The sequence below is a fragment of the Lycorma delicatula genome, chromosome 1, assembly GCF_047948215.1.
Source record: "Lycorma delicatula isolate Av1 chromosome 1, ASM4794821v1, whole genome shotgun sequence".
Classification (NCBI taxonomy): domain Eukaryota; kingdom Metazoa; phylum Arthropoda; class Insecta; order Hemiptera; family Fulgoridae; genus Lycorma; species Lycorma delicatula.
The window spans coordinates 200,675,985-200,696,083 of record NC_134455.1 but is presented as its reverse complement, the minus strand read 5'-3'; the positions used below and the strand labels follow the sequence as shown (position 1 = coordinate 200,696,083).

Genomic DNA, 20,099 nt, shown 5'->3' with positions numbered 1-20,099 from the left:
AACGCTTAAAATAAATTTAAAAACATAAATAATTTTTTTTAAATAAACAAAGATATTAGCAAACACATGATAATAATTCGCTGCCAGTCGAGTTAATTCTATTTTTGTATTAGAAAAATTTACCAAGAATCAATGTAGAACCTTAAGTTAATATACAATAAAAACAATTAATAAAAAATTATCAGCATGTAAAAGTAATTGTTTTTACAATTAAAATAAAACGAATGCTATAAAACATGACAAAATTAAGCTAATTATTAAATTATGACAATTTGCCTTACAAATTCTACAGTAAAAAAAAATATAACAACCAACAGATGCATTAATAACACTTGCTTTAATGCTTCTTCTGTACAAGAACAATATAATTAAGATACATTAACAACTGAATACTGAAGTAACAGATATAGTATAGTAACAATGAATAAACCGATCTACTTTACTTATTATTTACATTAATTAAATTTAAAAAAATCTGGTTATTTTACAGAGCCCAATAATATGTTGACAGAAAAACAAAAACAGAGTCCAGTAATTTCTCATATATTGTAATATATAATAGTAATTCCTCAGTTTCATTTGAGTTAACTGTATTGTCAATTATAATAAAAACTGCTGAGATGCACATGGTCAGAATGCCAACGTAGCAAAGCCAGATTAAACAAATCTGAGTTTTTATTTAATTTTATACTTTATTTACTTTCTAATAGCTTACTAACTAGATTAAATGTTTTATTTAAATCTAAAATAAAAAATCCTTGCATGACATGCTACAGTAGACACACATTTTTATTAAAAATAACAATTAAATTAAACTTTTAATAACTATTTAACTGCATCTAAAAATAACTGTATTAACTAAACAAATGTTATGTTCTTCATATGTAACATTAACAAGTTTAATTAAGGATTTCATAAACCTTTAGAGTTTACAGGCTAATGCTGTTAATAAATATCAGGTGGAATAAAGATATTACCTTAAAAAAAGCATCAAACATTTAAAAACAAGAGGAGCTTGAAAATAACTGCTATCAGTGAGTGACTCGTTTTCATCATATGAGGCTTTTTTTTAAAGTATATAATGACAAAAATGATATGACCAACATTGAAAACAAGCATCTTTATAGAATGTTAAGATCTCACAGATTGCAAAACAAGCAAACCAAAGTGCGAAAACAAGGCATTGATGTCAAAAATTGTTATCACAAGATTGGTAATAATTACTCTCCTCAACAATCTTTCGCCATGATTATAATATTATAAGTCTCCAAGAGATAAGATGATGTGAGTATAAGGAAACAAATGATTTAAAAAATTTAATCAAATTCCTAAATATATACTTTCTTTAATCTCCTGACAATCACCTATTTATAAACTATCAAATTGTATTCCTATTTATAAACTATCAAATTGTATTGTACTGACTACTTCCAATCATTGAAGGATTTAGTCAGACGATTAAATTCTCAAATATAATTCCTTCTAATATCTTGACAACCTTCTATTTACACTTAAGCCAACATATTGTATTAACTATCTTCAATCACAAAACCTTTGGAAACAACCTATCACCCATACTTTTCAAATAATCAATTCATGACAAACTTACTTTTTGAAAATAGATCCTGCAGTTATCTATATTCTAGAATAAGAAATTAGTCAAATAATTTTGTTTACTGTTTAATCTTATCTGTTGAAGTACGAAAATACATTTGCAAGCTATACACATTAAGAGAAGAGTTTGGACTCTCTCAGTCCCAATTTTACATTAGATGAGGTGTGGAGCAAGCACATACATAAAACAAAGGGCTAATATTATTTAGACAGAATACTATAATTGTTATTTAATTATACCCTTTGTTCACTTTTTTTTTGTTAAAAACTATTTTATACTGCAAAAGTTTAGTGTCTATCTAAAAAACATTTTTTTTTATCAGATTTTATTTAGTAGGCATTGCTGCTTTGGACTAAATAATTCAAAATATATTTTTATATGTTTCACATTGAATGTGTTTAAAGGTCAATAAGAGTCTGATCTGACCTATGGAAAGGGCAACTTCAAGATATCAGTTTAGATAAAGTTTAAGATAGAACTTCAAGATGTCTATTACAATTGGCCGTTAAAATTGAAGATTTATTTTTTGCAGAGATATTGAGTTACTTCAACATTTAAACATATCTATTTTGATACATCAAAGAGATAAATTATCATACATTTTTAGCTCACTTACAGTCTGGCAGTTGGTTTTTATCCTAGATAAAAATAATTACATCATTACAAAATTTGATCTGGATCCAGCAGAATCATACAAGAGCTGTTAATAAAAGAACACTTGATCTGTTCCAAGAACAGCTGATCGTAGAAGAAGAATTGATCTGCAAGGAGTAATACTTACTTCTAAATTACCAATTGCCTATTTCAGTTTTTATAAATTTTATTTTCATCATCACACACAGTTTGATTGACAAAATATTAGTAGTTTTTTATACCAAAAATTCACAAGTTAATGACCAATTTAGTGAATTTAATATTAGGATATTATTAATATCTAATCTCAAAAAGTCATTAATGAACACAATTGAAAATTTATAAATACTGGTTTGCTACTGGCAAACCAGTAGCAAGTAAATACTGCAAAGTAAGTAAGTAAATACTGCAAGTAAATACAACTTGCACATTTTCAAATTAAATAATTTCAAAAAAAGTCATAACTACTTTGTTCATTCTGTCAACATGTAATTAGTACAGTCAATTTGAATTTTTATTTGAAAATCCTTACCTACCGATTGATGTTTTTTCCATATGTTAAGGGTGATGAGGGAAGCTTAACTCTAAATTTTTAACATCTCCCCTCCAATTGATTTTTGAAAAACTCAAAAAGTTTTTAAAATGCGTTTTTCTCTGAATCTATGCATTTTAGAGAAAAGTGTTACAAACAATAAATGTAGAGGACTCCTCTACAATTAATGTCTTTGAAGTTATGCCGTATAATTTGAAATTGAAATACTAGGTGACGCTGAAGTTGTAAAAACGTGTTTTTTTTGGTTTTTTCACCGGAAAAAATTGTTTTTCGTCTGTATTGCATTTGGAAAAGTTGTTAATCTTAAAAACAGACAACTTTTATTTAAGCAATTTTCTTGTACGACTTACTGTTTTGGAGCTGTAGCTTGTGAAAGTGTGAAAATGTTGTGAATTGGGCACATGTTCGAAACCGGCCTACTTGTTTACAACGTATTTTACTACTTCAGCGCCACTTAGTATTTCAATTTCAAATTATACGGCATAACTTCAAATGCATTAATTGTAGAGGAGAATGTCCTCTACATTTTTTGTTTGAAAAACTTTTCTCTAAAATGCATAGATTCAGAAAAAAACCCACTTCAAAAACTTTTTGAGTTTTTCGAGTTTTTCAAAAATCTATGGGAGGGGGATGTTAAAAATCTGGAGTTAAGCTTCCCTCATCACCCCTAACGCATGACAAAAGATCAATCGGTAGGTAAGGATTTTCAAATACAGCCTATTTTGATGACAAATCGCCTGTACTATATTTGAAGCTCATTAAAATAACCATAATCAGATAAAATAGTTTTTCCTTTGAAAATAGACAAATAAAAATTAATAATAAATAAACAAAATAATAAAAATAAATAAATGTTATTTACAAATGTTCATAAATTTTTTTGTCAGATAAATACAAAAACAAAAAGTAAAAACACATAACTGCCAAGAAGTAAAGTAAATACTTATATATTTATTTATATATGTTTATAAATAAAAATATAAAGTAAATTATTTAAAAAAGATTGAATTCAGGTATTTTCTACAGAAATAAAATATACTGAATTATGTATAAATAAAATACAATGCTGTTTAATATTACCCTAAATAATAAAGGTATAATCATTAAATAAGATAAAAAGTTCATATTTTGTTACTGGAGATGATATGAAAGCTTACAAAATTACAGATGAAAGGTATAAATAACTAGTATAAATTGCACTATGCAATATTTGTTTTTACAATTCAATTCCTGCACACCTGATGAAATTCAATTCTTCATCAACGTTTATTAATTTTTTTCTTTCTTATTTAAAAAAATAAAAACAAAAAACATTAAAATTAAAATTTAATAGATATAAATTACCTTTTTTCTTCTAAAAGCAGAAAGATGATCGCAGATATTAGACACATCCCTTAGTACTTATATGAATCACTTTCAGTAAAGAGCAAAAAACAAAAGTTAATAATTCAAAAAGATGTGAAGTTGTAAATTGTAATTCAAATAACAGAACAATTGTTGTTATTTATACTGGTTTTTTTTTTAAATTAAATTAATAAATAGAAAGTATTTAGTCTCACAACTTTTGTTAGAACATTTTTTAAGTAATGCTCCTAACAATTTTGTTTTATATTCTCCTAAATTTATCTTACTACTCTATTTCTTTCATTGCGATCATTTCAATTTCACAGACCAGTTTTAACACTCATATTTAGTTCTTAGTTTAAACTTTTAAAATGGTCATAGGATTAATTAATTATAAAAAAATCTAATGTAGTTTTACTTAATCTCTAAGTTTTTTGACCATAATAATCCAAAAGCAAACAGTTTTTTATACATAAAATTTATATATTACATTTTTTTTCTTTATCTGAGCTTATGGTTTCTATAACAGACTGTTTGCCTGATCATAAATTTAGCAATCTTGTCAAAATTCAAACTAAATTTCCAGATATGCTTTTTATTTAATAAAAAAATGACACCAATAGCAGGGCACTAAAATTCAGAAATAGGTATCCATAAATTTTTTGTCAACATGATGAACATTCATCCTACAGATCTAAAGAATGCTATTAGTTATATACAGCTAATGATAGATTCCTTCTTTCTCCTGTTTAGCCTCCGGTAACTACCGTTTTTAGATAATACTTCAGAGGATGAATGAGGATGACATTGTATGAGTGTAAATGAAGTGTGGTCTTGTACATTCTCAGTTTGACCAATCCTGAGATGTGTGGTTAATTGAAACCCAACCACCAAAGAACACCGGTATCCACGATCTAGCATTCAAACCATGTAAAAATAACTGGCTTTACTAGGACTTGAACGCTGGAACTCTCGGCTTCCAAATCAGTTGATTTGGGAAGAAATGATAGATTCCAAAAAATGCTAACCATTAATTCCATCAGAATTATTTTTTACTATTAGTACTTCATTCATTTCAACTCCAGAACAAGAATAGAACTATTTTACCACACTATTTTAATACACATTCTGTATATAAATATTAAAAAAAACCTGCACAACGAGGCACTACATAATAATGTAACTAACGAGATAACAAACGAGACACTAACAACAAATATATACCGGCAAAATATTAATAACAATGAAAAAAACAAACAATAACCATCAGACATGCAATTAATAATTCATTCTAATATAAAAATAACAATTATAAACCTAATTCTAATAATACTAATCACAAGTAATATAATAAAATAATATTAATTTTTTTTTTAACAAAACTCTCACAACACAAATATCTAAACTAGCAGATAAATAAAATTATCATTATGAAAAATAATTTTTAAGTAATTATAACACAGATAACTGATCATAAACAATATAATTTAAACTACAACTATAAAAATGTATCAATTAGTTAACTTACATATTCTATAAGTATTTCATACACTGTATCTACATATGAAAGTATAATATTAAAAAATTCTGAAATCTAAGTAAATAAAACTTTGATAAAGACAATTCACATTATAATAAAATCTGTATTTCTGAAATCCTGATGTATATAATAATAAATAAATTTTTAGATGCATATTTAATCATTTTGCACAGTTAATAAATTTTTAGATGCGTAAGTCCTTTGGTTAGATAAAATGCTTGATGAGGCAACTTCAAATGCCTCATAAAATTTCACTGATAAAAACTTAAAATAAAAATAATTTCTATAAAAAACCTACAACAAGGCTGGAATTTTTTTTAATAAGTTTCAAAAACTATAATGAAGCATTACTTTCAGTGTTCTCTACTTCTGTTTTTCACTTAACAAATTTAAGTTTCTTCTTTGTAAATGAAAATAAATCCTTAATGTCAGTCAATTACTAGTTTATAAATTTTTAATATAGCTATTCATAGTTATTGTTTGCCTGAACATACTGTTGAACTGTATTAAATAATCTTAAAAAATCAATTTTGTGAATTAAAAATTTGCAATTTTTTAATCGTACCATGCTTTCAAATTGGAAAGATTTTCACCGCCATATCAAAATAATAATTATTACCTTTATCATTATCATCTTAGTAAAATTTCTAGCTAAAGCAACAACAAAAGTATGCAATGTTATTGTCTACCTGTTATAAACAGTGAAAGAAAATATTCATTATGAAATTTTTTTCTTTTCTGTAGATTGTAGATTTAACAAACATCTTTTATAAAATTTGATGTTTACTACCACATTATTTGTTATACAATAATATATATAAAAAATACAATATAATATTATATCAGTTTATGTATGGCTTACTCACTTTCCTCTTATTTCTTTATGTAAATGAAAAGGTATCAATCTTACAATAATATGTGCTGTATTTTAAATACACTTTAAGTACATTAATACACTTTAAGTGAAAGTTGGACGAGCAGAGTAGCTGAGAAGAAAAAATTAGTAGCTTTTGAAATGAGGTGCTATAGGAGAATGTTAAAAATCAGATGGGTGATAAAGTTACAAATGGAGATGTTGCAGCACATTAAAGAAGAAAGAAGCATTTAGAAAAATGTAGCTAAAAGAAGAGAAGACTTATAGGCTATATCTTAAGGCACCCTGGAATAGTCAGTTTGATATTGGAGGGACAGGAAGATGGGAAAAATTGTGTAAGCAGGCAATGTTTGGAATATGTAAAACTAAATGTTAGGAATGTAGGATGTAGGGGATATATCGAAACAAAATGACTGGCACCAAATAGGGAATCTTGGAAAGCTGCATCAAACCATCAAATGACTGAAGACAAAAAAAAGACATTCATTTCATAAATGTTTTCATATTATATTACTGGAACATTACTTGTATTTGCCAACAAATACAAATAATTATCAGCCTCTAGGCTTATTGTGTAACCGCAAAATGTGAAATTAAGTACAGAGGCAGGTTCATAGGAAACAGCTCATCTGATCACACTAAGAATTAACTACCTCTACTGGCTTTGGTATCCCTCCATGGTCCTAGCAGAATCTGACCTATGTCCACAGAACCAAAAACATGCTAAAAGATAAAAGGAGTGGGTCCAGAAATAGACAACCTTCACATGTAGAAGCTACCCCACAGGACAAGTCGTATAAATTCTTGGGACTATGGTATAAAATTACTAGTTTTATATTTTTTTAATTTAAAAAAAAAAAATGTTCTAAAGCTGTATCTCCAGCAGCTTATGATAGAATTTTTGTAAACCCTCAATTTATCAAGAAAGTGTAGTATAAAATTACTACCCTTTTTAGTTTTAATATAAATTTACTTTGTTAAATTGAATGTAGACAAAATTTTGTAAATAGATTTGCTGAGAATTTAGTTTTGAGAAAACTGAAAAAAGTAAAGTTAACTGAAAACAAATAAAAAATACATATTTTAAATTTAACAATATTTTTAAATTAATATATTTTTTATATACCAATAATGGTTTCCTAAGAGAAGAATTCCAAACCCCAAAACCTGTGCTTCAGTATTTCAATGTTTATGTAGATCTATTTATTTCTACAGTATCATCATCACAATGTACTTCTGAACTTCAAGAACAAGTTCATGTTGTTGAAGAAGAAAATGTGATTCAGTATGCTCTAACTTGGGGCTGCCCAAGACAAATTTCCCATTGCTTTCGTTAATCACATAGTAAAGTATGGCAAATACTTTTAAAGAGAATTTTTACCTTTTCCACAAAAATATTCAAAATTTATCATCTGAAGATGTTAATCTTACACAATTAAATTTCAAGCTTCAAGGTTACAGGTAAATTTATCACAAATAATAATAACAATAATAACAATTATAATTATAATAATTTTTACAGGGGAGAGACTTAAAAATGTATTTAAACAATTAGAATTGGCAAGGTGAAGTAAATCAGTAAACTGTCCTTTAGAATCATCAGACCTAAATGACTACTATGAAAACTTTACCATATGAATAAAAGGGTGGTAGTACAACAGTAAAATTAGTAATGAAAATTAATAACTCCAATGATGTTTACACAAAAAAAAACCAATAAAATACATAGAACTGCCTAAGGAATTTTACACTAAAAAGAGCATTGTGTAAAGAGTGAAGAAATATTTCAACTGCTTAAATAAGTTTGTTTTCATTATATTATTTTTTTTAATTTTTATTTAAACAATTAATTTTGTTACTATATTTTTTGTTATATATGCAAAGGTTTTTGGTTTGGTATAAAATTATAGCATTTTCTAACACATCTTGGTGTATCTTGTTTTAAATAAAAATCAAATTTTGTAAAACTTTTATTTGTCTTCAATTGACTTTTGTTTGGATATATAAATTTCAATATATATTTTATTTTATATTTATTAATTTTTCAGAACTAAATTCCCCATAAATTTTGTTAAAAGTTGTATCTATTTATTGGAATTTTAATAAAATATATTTCACTGAGCCAAAATAAAGAAATTTAAAGATCGGGCAATTTTGGACACACCATCACCAAAAATACTGAAAATTCTGAGCGTCATTTTAAGTCTTAATTGGAATGCCATACAACTCATGCAATCAAGGAGAATATTATGAACTATTATATGGCAGTCAGCCAAGGGACACATCAAAGTCATCAAATGAAATGAAGAATCCATACTTTATCCTGTTGAGCCCCAAACATAAAGACCTTCATAGTATTTCATTCTGATGGATCCTTTTTTTATAAACTTTTTCTGGGTAATGCAGACTGTTATTAACTGTCTAAGATATCTTCCGATGATATTTCAGTAAACTTTCATAATCAGAATGGATAACATGCTTCATTCCTGAGAGGCTATATTGTACATAGGAGCCAATGTACTCCTTCATTTCCTTGAATTCCTGTATGACTAGGAAAACAACAGAAACAGATATGAGCAATATGGTCACTAAGAACAGAGACTCAGATGTTTAATTATTAGGTATGTAATATAACAGTGCTTGAAAATTCAAACTGAACTACTTTACTGACTGACTACAAAGTAACACCAACAGTATCATGAGTAAATATCTGCTCAAGAGTAAATATTGTTGTATGTGGTTTCACTTGACAAAGAACTTGCAAACTCCTATGTAACATGGTGATTTTTTTTTTTATGGCAAGTTAGCTGAAGTTAATAATATAGAGCTATCCCCATGGTAGAAAAAACTGATTATCAGAGAACATAAACTACTCCTCTGGTAGTGTAAAACCTGAGGAGAATAAAATATGTTTTTAAATAATCATTAGGTTGTAAAATGAGCACACTTAAACACCTATTGAATACTGAATACATTTAGCTCAGTTCTATAAATAGTGTAATTCAGATGATGCTGAGGTTCTGCCTTCATATGATGCACGTGAATGATTAGAATGACATATACATCATGGAAGAATAAATTTTAAAGTAGGAGTTTCTCAGAATTTTCAAATGGAAATAGGGGTTGGGTAAAACCTAATTCTAAAGAGGTTTCTAAAAGAAGAATTAACATGTTGAATTTAGTAATAATCATTTATTTCTTTAAAATTATAATTAATACTGAGAAAAAAAAATTAATATATATAATAGTGAAATAGACTGTAGGCTAAAAACATGGCCCAACTCAATCATGAGAATTATACATAAATTTTGGTACCTATTTTGTGTCAATGTGATGGGTGGGTAGTTAAGAAATTGGGTAATAAAAAGCAAAGATCTTTATCTGTGATAAATTTCACCACAAATAACAAAAACTTGCTATTATTATACTTACCATGGTTTGGTAGAAAAAAAAATCACCAGTTATTCATAATTTGTTTAAATTAGTAAAATTATTCTATAATAATAAAACTGATTCATCTAAACCAACAAGATGTCTCATGAACAACCAAGATATACAACTAATTTGATATTTTTATTTCACAGCATATAACTCAATTCATCTAATTGAAAGATATAAAAAAATATGAGCAGCATTAATTATAGCAGAACCAAAATGTATTTACAACTGTTCACTAAATTTTTTCAGAATATGTTTTTTATCAAATGCAAAAGTCTATTTCATTATAATTAAGGTAATAGTTATTTGATTAAAAGAGAATATAAAACTGCCCATACTTTTTGAAAAAAAGTTAAACTCAATTAAAAACTGTTATACCAACAATAAAAATAAAATACATGGCATCTTAAAGTATGAAACATCATGTAACTGATTTCATGCTACATAAGAGAATTTGATATTAACAGCAACAACCTTTCATTTTGTATCTGAAGTGTACAATAATAATCGAAAAAAAAAGTTTAAACAGCTTCTATTGTTGTAAAATGCAAAAATGACATTAATGAATGTTTCACAATGATATACACCATAACTAATAAATATTTGTGATCACAAAAATAATGCCCAGTAATCAGACCAATTTATAAAACATCAATTTGCTAAAATAAAATAACTGTTTTACATGGCAGTGGGCTGCTTTATCCACAAGTAATCTTAACTAATCTATAAGATACCAACAACAATAAAGAACGCTATTTTATTCACGGACAGTATGTTTAATTTTCTAAGTGCAATAATAACAATTGCAATATAGTAGCAATTTAATAATTCTAGTAAACAGTAACTGTAATAATAACTCATTTTTAAAATTAATATCCTACATGTTATCATTTTAATTTTGCAGGGATATTTATTTACAGTGTACTAACAATAAGTTCAAAAGCTAATGTATGGATAAGTGGTCCAATTTGATTCTCAACTTTAATATTGAAATATTATTATATCATAACTTGATGGATCATTCACAAATTTTAATTTTCAGTTATTAAATATTATGAATGCAGTTTTTTAATTATTTACATGCATTCTTAACATCAAGTGTACACTTTAAAATAAATTATTTAAAAACTATTTTCTTAGCAAAGTCTGTTCTGTCAATAATAATTGACTAATCTTATTAGATAGTGATGATGGCTTTTTTCTTTGTTTTTTTTTGCCGAACTCAGTTTCATCTACCAAAATCAATTTTTCACTATTCCTCTTTATACATATTTTGTACAACAGAAAGAAATTAAAAATTAATTACTTAAATTATTTTTTTTAAAGTGAGTAGACCTAATCCCATAATGTTAAATTATGCTTTGCACAAACTGAATTAAATTTTAATAAATTATTCTTAAAAATTATTATAAAACATGAAATATAATTATATATTTGTAAAAAAACGACACATACAAGCAATTATTAAAATTGTATAACAGTTATTTATTTTATAAAATGTTTATTTTACAAATAAAGTCTACTGTGCATAGCAATATGAAAGAAGATTCAATAAATGATGATTAGCAAAATATACATGAATTGATAAAACAAAAATAAAATTTCATTAGAACTAAATAGTTTTAACTAAACATGTGCTAAAGTATTAAAATATGTTAATATTATACATAACCATAATAAAAACTATAAGTCAATCAAGCATTCTGAGCAAGTGACCAAATACTGACATATATAACATTTTATGGATCAGTTTTCACTTTTTTAAAAGACCCTGAACCCTGGCATTTGTCACAATTAAGAAACTGCAAAAAGAAAAGTTATTAACAGTTATTGTTTAAGGTTATTAATTTGCTTATATTGCTTATACTCTTAATATACTTCTTTCATACATTTCCTTATAAAACACTGATATATCTGAAGAATAAAACTACAACTGTGATACATTCCTTAAAAAAGGGTTACAGCTTATAATTAATTGATCACAAGATAAAATTAAACAAGAAAATCAAGAACAAAATCATCACTTCACACTCCCAAGAAGAAATTCACAATATGAGGTCTTTAGACTGAAAGGGCACAAAGAAAACATATGGATACTGGGAGGGCTGCAAAGCCCAAACAGTCACATCAAAGGGACTAGGATAATGGACTGACTAAAGTGGTCCTATGTGGTCATATAAAATAATAATAATAATAATTAATTAATCATAATCGTAGATAATGAGTAAACATGTAGTCCAAACGTTAGAATACTTCATAAAATCAAGGTCTGGAAATACCTTGCCATAATTAAATATTTTCCATAGTTTAAATTTTGGTGTAAGTGGTAAATCTGGATGCAAGTTTTACATATGAATGCATACTGGCATATAAATTTATTTTACAAATTCAGAAATTATTTTTTCAATAAAATAAGGTTACTCATAACTAAAAATAAAATTACTTTTTATAAAAGAGACTAGATTGCCTGTTTTCATTTTGAATATCTAATAAAAAAAAACTCAAAAACTTCAGGAATTATGTCATAGTTAGATCAAAATAATGTCAATGAAACAAGACATAAATTACAAAAATTCTGTTTTGATTTGAATTGCACATCCCAAATTATCCTGTAAAAACCATGAACAAAGATCCCAATGTCAATTATAATTTATTGGATGATCAGCTGATGATTTTCAATATCAAACAGCATGATATTAATGACTTTTTTTATTGCTTCAAAATTTATTTACAATGGTTACATTTACATAAATCATCAGTAAATTAAATCACATGATGAATCCTCAGAGAAATTCCTCAAAAACTACGCTTGTATAATAAAAAGTTTTATGCCAAGAATACAAAATTAGCAATTATGAATGACATAACATCACTAGAACGATAGAAAAAAATAAGAAAGTAAGTAAAAGTAAAACAATCATGAATCAATGTAAAAAAAATATGATGTAAACACCACATGACTTCCTTGCACACCTATTAAATTGCATATGCACATTTTTTTTAAATGAAAGTAAATAAAGTTGTTTTCATTAATAACTTCTGATATTTACATATTTTTATTTTTATTACCAAATTATTATTTATTGTACATTTTTTTTTCAGAGATTAATAATTATTAATAAATCAATATAATTAAATTTTAAAAAAAAGTTAAAAAAATGAGGAGACACGGTCAGATTCGAACTGATGTGCCTTTCCCTTATAAAATCCAAATACTTCATTAATTAAAATTTTATTTGGCTATAACTAATGAAAATAAGTACCACTTCTGATGTATTGTTGAAAAGCTCTTGGTGAGGGCCTGTTACTGCAGTTAAGAAAGTCCAAAATCCAAATTTTTTGGATATTGGGATTTTTTTGGATGCTTTTAATCCAGTCGATTGAAATATAAAGGGGAGGTGTGCACAACTAGTTGTTACAAGAGTCCTAAATCCAAAATTTCAGCATCCTACGGCTAATCGTTTTTGAGTTATGCGAGATACATACTTACATATGTACAGATATCACACCAAAACTAGTGAAAATGGATTCAGGGATGGTCAAGATTGATATTTCGTTGAAACCTGAAAACTGAAATTTTTCGCTATCACAATACTTCCTTTACTTTGTACAAAGAAGTAAAAAGAAAAGAATATACAATAAATTTGGAATTAAGAGTTGAATAGGTAATGCACAATACTCGCATACAAGTTTACTATTATATAACCATTACATAAAAGAGCAGTGGCCAAAGAGAGAGGTACTGACTGTAGCAGAGAAGAATGTTGTTTGTCAGGCATTATTAAAACAGAAAAGTTTACCTTCTGCCACTATACATTAAGTTAGGTTTATTCAAAAATTTTGTTAAAGCAATGGATCGTAATGGTGTAGGGTTTCAGTTTCTAAAATTCCCTAACATAGGCAAAGCTAAAATAAAGGAAGATATATTTGCTGGACCACAAATAAGAAAACTAATACGTGATTTGAAGTTTGAAGAATATTTGAATGACTTGGAGGTTCCTGCATGAAAATCATTTCAAAATGTGGTAAACAACTTCCTTGGAAACCATAAGGTCATTATCTACAGAGAACTTGTGAGTGAACCCCTTCAAAACTACAAAGAAATTGGGTGTAACATGTCACTCAAAATTCATTTCTCACATTCACAATTGGATTTTTCCCCTAAAAATCTCGACACTATCAGTGATGAACATGGAGAAAGCTTTCACCAGGAGATATTTTCAATGGAAACATGATACCAGGGAAAATGGAACCCAAAAATGTTAGCTGACCACTGTTGGTATCTAAAGAGGGATCTACCTATAGCAAATTACAGCAGAAAATCAAAAAGAAATAGATTTTAGGTGAGTACAAAATTCATGTAATGTATTGTCATTTTACGTTCCCCATACATTTTTTGTTTCAAAAGAAGTTTCAGTTACAAAAAAACTGAACCCGATAGAAAAAATCTATTAGCATATATGAAATCAGCAGAAAAAATATTATTAGAATCAGCCATTCACTCTCAATAAACAAATAAAAAATTTAATTTTGTTTAAATTTTGTAATTTTATTCTAATTTTAGTTGCATCAACAATTAAACTTATTAGCATCATAACCATAAGTAATAAGTTGTACAAAATAAGTAATTTTAAAAGAAACAATTTCTATTAATATTTTTTTATAGTTATTATTAAAATAAGTGTTACCCATATAAAATTATTGTTAACAATTTGAACCATAAAAAGAGATAAATATTAAAATTAAATTCAATAAACTATAGTACAGCTAATACTATTTGTAATTCAAAACTTTACTATGTGAATAACTTTCAAGAGAACAAATTAATAAGCACAGATGATTAAATTGCAAAAACTTTTATTTTATTTTGATTAGACTTTTAACATTTTGTAACCAAATTTTCAAATGTAACATAACAATTAAAAAAGAATATGTTTTTTGACTGGGTAGCATTCAGCTGGAAATCCAGGAATTTTCATTAATGAAGATCTATTTTTTTCATCAACTGTATTATAAACAATTTTATTATTTTCTTCAATTAAATATGATCACACTTAATCAGCTGTAAATTGCAAATAACTTTTTTAATAATGTACAATCATTTGAAAAAAATGTTATAAGTTTTTCAACTACATAATTGTATTATTTGTAAGGTTTATCACAGAAGATAAATTAACCATACAACAGATTTTATGCCTAAAATCAGGTTGTCCTCAAATCTAGTTTCATAATATCCAGACTTTTCATTTGATTTATTTACTGTAACTAAACAATTAAACTCTTGTAAACGTTTACAAGATGTTGTTCCAGTTACATCATTTTCCAATTTATGCTGAACATTGTACTTGTACATATTATTTTTAACGCTTTTTAATAAATGAGGTGTGTAAAAAAATACTTACTTTCATCTTCAAAAATTAAGTAAGGTTTCCCTTTATAATTCCTATCTTCTTCTTTTGCATAGGATTATAACCTTGATTTGGTAGATATGTTTTAATTGTTAATTCTATTTCTCTAAAATTCTAAACTATGTTGTAAATTTTTTTCTAAAATTGTTAACTATGTTGTCAATTTTTTTAAATTTGGAGAGCCATACTTTCTTGTGTAAAAAATATAGTAATGGTTATCTCATTTAAAATAAAAATTCATTTATCATTACAGTAGAATGTTATTAGTTTTTTTTTTTGAGTTCATTCACTGACAAAATATAAGGGATCTTTTTTATATATAAGGGATTTTTTTTTTATCTGGACTTGATAATACATTTGAATATAAATTAAATCTTATCCAATTATGAAGCAACAATTTTTTTTATTTGGAGACCAATATTACATAGATATATTTTTTTTCATGATAAAGTAAATATCTTTTCATTTACATTATAATTAAGTCTTACAACTTCTACAAGCTTCTGTAGTTTTCATACTGAAGGTAAATTAAAATGCTGACATAAAAATTTGTAGCCTTGTGGAATATAGAACAACATATTTTAGGCAAATGTTTACTGTCCATAATAGTATTAATTTTATTATTTTTTAATTTAATGGGAAGTTTTGAGTTATAAGAATATATTACATTAAGTTTCTTGCATTTATTCTTAAGTAGCAATTTTGCATTTTTCTTGTACGTGCTTTTCTTTCAATTTGATTTGCAAATGTTTTGGTTAGCTTCAGTTTCTAAAAGCTTAGTTGACCTGTCTATTAATTTCATTATTCCTATTATTAATTAGCCTATAGTCAGAATTAGAATCTCACACGTGCACGCACACATACACACATTTTTTTAATCATTTTATTACAGTAATTAGTTGCATTCCGTTTTAGTGTCATACTTGGAGGTCTATTTGTAAAACCAAATCTTGTAAGGACAATATTGCACACTCATTTATTTATTTTTATCATTCATGAAATGGAATGATAAAATTTATCAAACTTGGATTTATTCCTTTTTAAACATATCATGTCTGCTGTCACTAACCACTTTCTGTTTCTTTGATTTTGAAATCTAGAAAATGCTAATTCTGAATTTTTTTTTATTACAATTAATACTACTACACAAACCATTTAGAGCCATTGAACAAGAATTAATTTTTCACTAATTTGAAAAACCAAAACAATAACTTCAAACTAATAAAATATTTTAATAAAACATATGCAATATAACTGTAAAAACATGGTGAGGAGCTGGCTCCTTGAAGCACCATAGTTAAAATAGATGCAACAATTTTACCACAATTTTCAGGACTGCTGTATCACCAAGCTTTTGACAGAATTTGATGCGGTAACAATCATAATGTTCCATGTCATGCTCAAAGTAAAAACACAACAACCACTAACATATCCAATGATTGTTGAACAACTGACTCATTCAAGAGATAGTAAAAAAGTGTGCATCCACACTCAATATTAGTGATTCAGTCTATTACATTTTATCACTCACATTCAAGTACGTTTTGAGAAAAAATGTTGTCAGATACTTATTGAATAACTTCATAAAAAAATAAATAAAAAAAAATAACAGATGAAAGACTAAATTCTAAAGTCATTTACTCATGTAAAAATATTTAGGGAATTGTAATGTAAAATAATAATAATAATAATAATTCACAATAATCATATTGTGAATTGAAAATAATACAAGATTAACTGATAAAACAAAATTCTTCATCAGGATTCTAAAACAAAAATGTATACATGCATCACTGTGTCTACAATTCTTTGGACTGGTTTGTTTGAAAATTCTTACTCCATTTAACTTCAGCAACATCATATTTACTGATCTTTAGCCTCCTAAATTTAATTTACTTTCGTTCACTAAATTTTTATTTTTCCAAAAAAAGTTTTTTTTTCCAGCTACTATCTCAGGTATCTTGAAAGTAAATTAATTTCTCAATAAGCTGTCAGATTGTTCAGATAAATGTTATCAAGTATAGTAATTTTCACACTTTTGAGAAAAATGTGATGACGACTTAAGAAAAAAAATATATTTGCATCTTTATTATAGACTTTCATCATCTAAAGCACTGATATACAATCATTAAAATATTACATTTCACTATATAATTCTACCATTAAAAGCTATTCACAAAATAATTGAAATAATCATGTTATGAATAAAATTATTTTGAATACATGTTACATAAAATTTAATAACCTTTTTTTCTCAATATTAAGTGCGGTAAATAAGATGAAAATTCATTAAAATTTTAATTTTTCTTAAATTAGAAAGTTTGTATTTATTATTTTTTTTTTTTTTTTACTGTAGTTAGCTAATTTTTTTTTTGTTTAAATGTTCTTTACTTATACTGCTACCTAACTTTATTTTGTTTAAAAAAAATTAAAAACTTAATTTAAGATATAATTAACTTGATTAAGGAATAATTAGCAGTTATTCAGATATAAATTACAAAAACACTGCAATTCATTCCTATTTGTCATTCAGTTAAAAATTATATATATATATATATTCTTTATTTATAGGATCAAGGAAAAAGCCATTTATAAAAGTAAGGAAAAAGGATTATAAGTTTGAAACTCAGCAGTCAGACTTTGCATTTTTTATATGCCACAATTATTCCATTCAATATTCCCAAGGTTAAACTTTAATATTATGGGATGAATCAATTAAATATATTTAATTAACGTCTGCAAGCGAATATCAAATAATCCCATTCAACAGTATGTTATCAAGGGAAAAATAACCTTAAACAACTACTTATAAAAAAATGATGAAATTGCTATAACTATGCCATTTATTTCATCAAAAAAAAAATCTTATAAAAAAAAAGTCTTGCCTAAAACATAACTCAAAGTTATGTTGCCTTGTGAAATAAAAATAAAAATTACCATCACAACAATAGGATTTACAATGAAAACAATCTACAACAAAACTAATCATTGGTTTCTGCTATCTACAACATTTTTTTTAAAAAAGCAACTGAATAGAATACAATTAATACACCATGTTGAAGCTTAATATCAGTTAATTTTCTTTAAAACAATAAAGAAATTATAGGAACTCCAATAAAAACAATAATCATACTACAAGTATGTGTCACACAAAACTTAAGTATGCATATATATAAGGTAAAAGGTCACTAGTCAAGAATAACTTAAAAGACATCTAGATGACCCAATTCCACCATGCCATATGAATTTGAGAATATAAACTATACCATACTATTACCACAGTCACATCATAACACATCCATTAGTAAACCATATTATTAAATCACATCCATGATGATCACTTACTGTTTGTTAGATAAACACCACTTAGCACTTACATCAGCTGATAAGGAACTTCATAATAAATAATATAAATGAATTAATATTAACATTATAACACACACATACAGTATTTGAAAGATTATAAATTATACATTCATTGAATATTACTCAGTGAAAAACAACTGCAGGTGGTGCACGATTACATGTATGCACTTACATACACTTGTGTTTGTGTGTGTGTGTGTATATATATATATATATATATATATATATATATATATATATATATGTGTGTGTGTGTGTGTGTGTGTGTGTGTGTGTGTGTGTGTGTGTGTGTGTGTGTGTGTGTGTGTGCATATCCTTCTGGCACTAAATCTACAACATAAACTGCTTCATACAGTAAACAGCAAAAAAAAAATTACCATAGAAAAGGTATTACTGTAATAAAATGTGGAAATTTATTAGATCAGTAATAAATGGATCACATATTGCCAATGTACCTAATATAATGTAGTTCATAAGCAACAAAATGGACTGTTAAAAAAACGTCTGACCAGCTAACAAACCTAGCCTGCTTTGAATAGTCCCCTTGTGACTCTACATTCTTAACCCAGAGGTCCTTCAATTGCTGGAAAAGATATCTCTTTTGAAAATTCATTATCCTCTTTTGAAATAGATATTGGCTATGCAATTGTGTTCATCAACTGTTCTTCTGTTTGTCAAATATGGACACTTTCCAGTGGCATATTAAGCTAAGAGGAAAAACCATAAATTACAATGTCTGGTGAGTAAAGAGCCAGGTGAACTGAGGAATTCCATGATTGGGTAGATATCCTGAAGTATATGTGACAAACAGGAGAGGAATGATACTGCATTGTAACTGCCACTTGTAAATTTCCAACAGGTTTGTCTCTTATTCCAAACTGCATCATGATGACAATTCAGAATTATTTCCAGATAGTGATGTTTGTTTACAGTTTGGTCTTCTGCAGATATTCTTTATGGATAACTTCATGGTAGTTGAAAAAACAGTCATTACCACTTTCATTTTGCTCCTCACTTGTTTTGCTTTTTTTGCGTTGGTGATGATATCTTCCACTGTGATAAATGGCATTTGATTTCTGAGTCATATTCATATATTCAAGATTCATTATCAATTATCATGGTGCAACTGATGCACTCGAGCATATCCTGCGCAATATCAAAATGATCTCTTTCTGTTCGAGCAAAATCAGCTTTGATGCAAATTTTGCGGCCACTCTATGGCTGCCCAAGTTTTTCAATAATTTTCCATTATCAAACTGTGCAAACATGTACACTTTGATAATGAACAGTTTAATAACCATTGTTAATTACGTCATTAACAACGATTG

At 26.7% G+C, this 20,099-nt stretch overlaps 1 protein-coding gene across 1 annotated transcript in view; it reads right to left on the bottom strand.

Moving 5' to 3' along the window:
* The window catches only part of para (sodium voltage-gated channel paralytic), a 544,951-nt gene that overhangs the window by 280,432 nt on the left and 244,420 nt on the right, over positions 1 to 20,099 (bottom strand). The window lies entirely within an intron of this gene.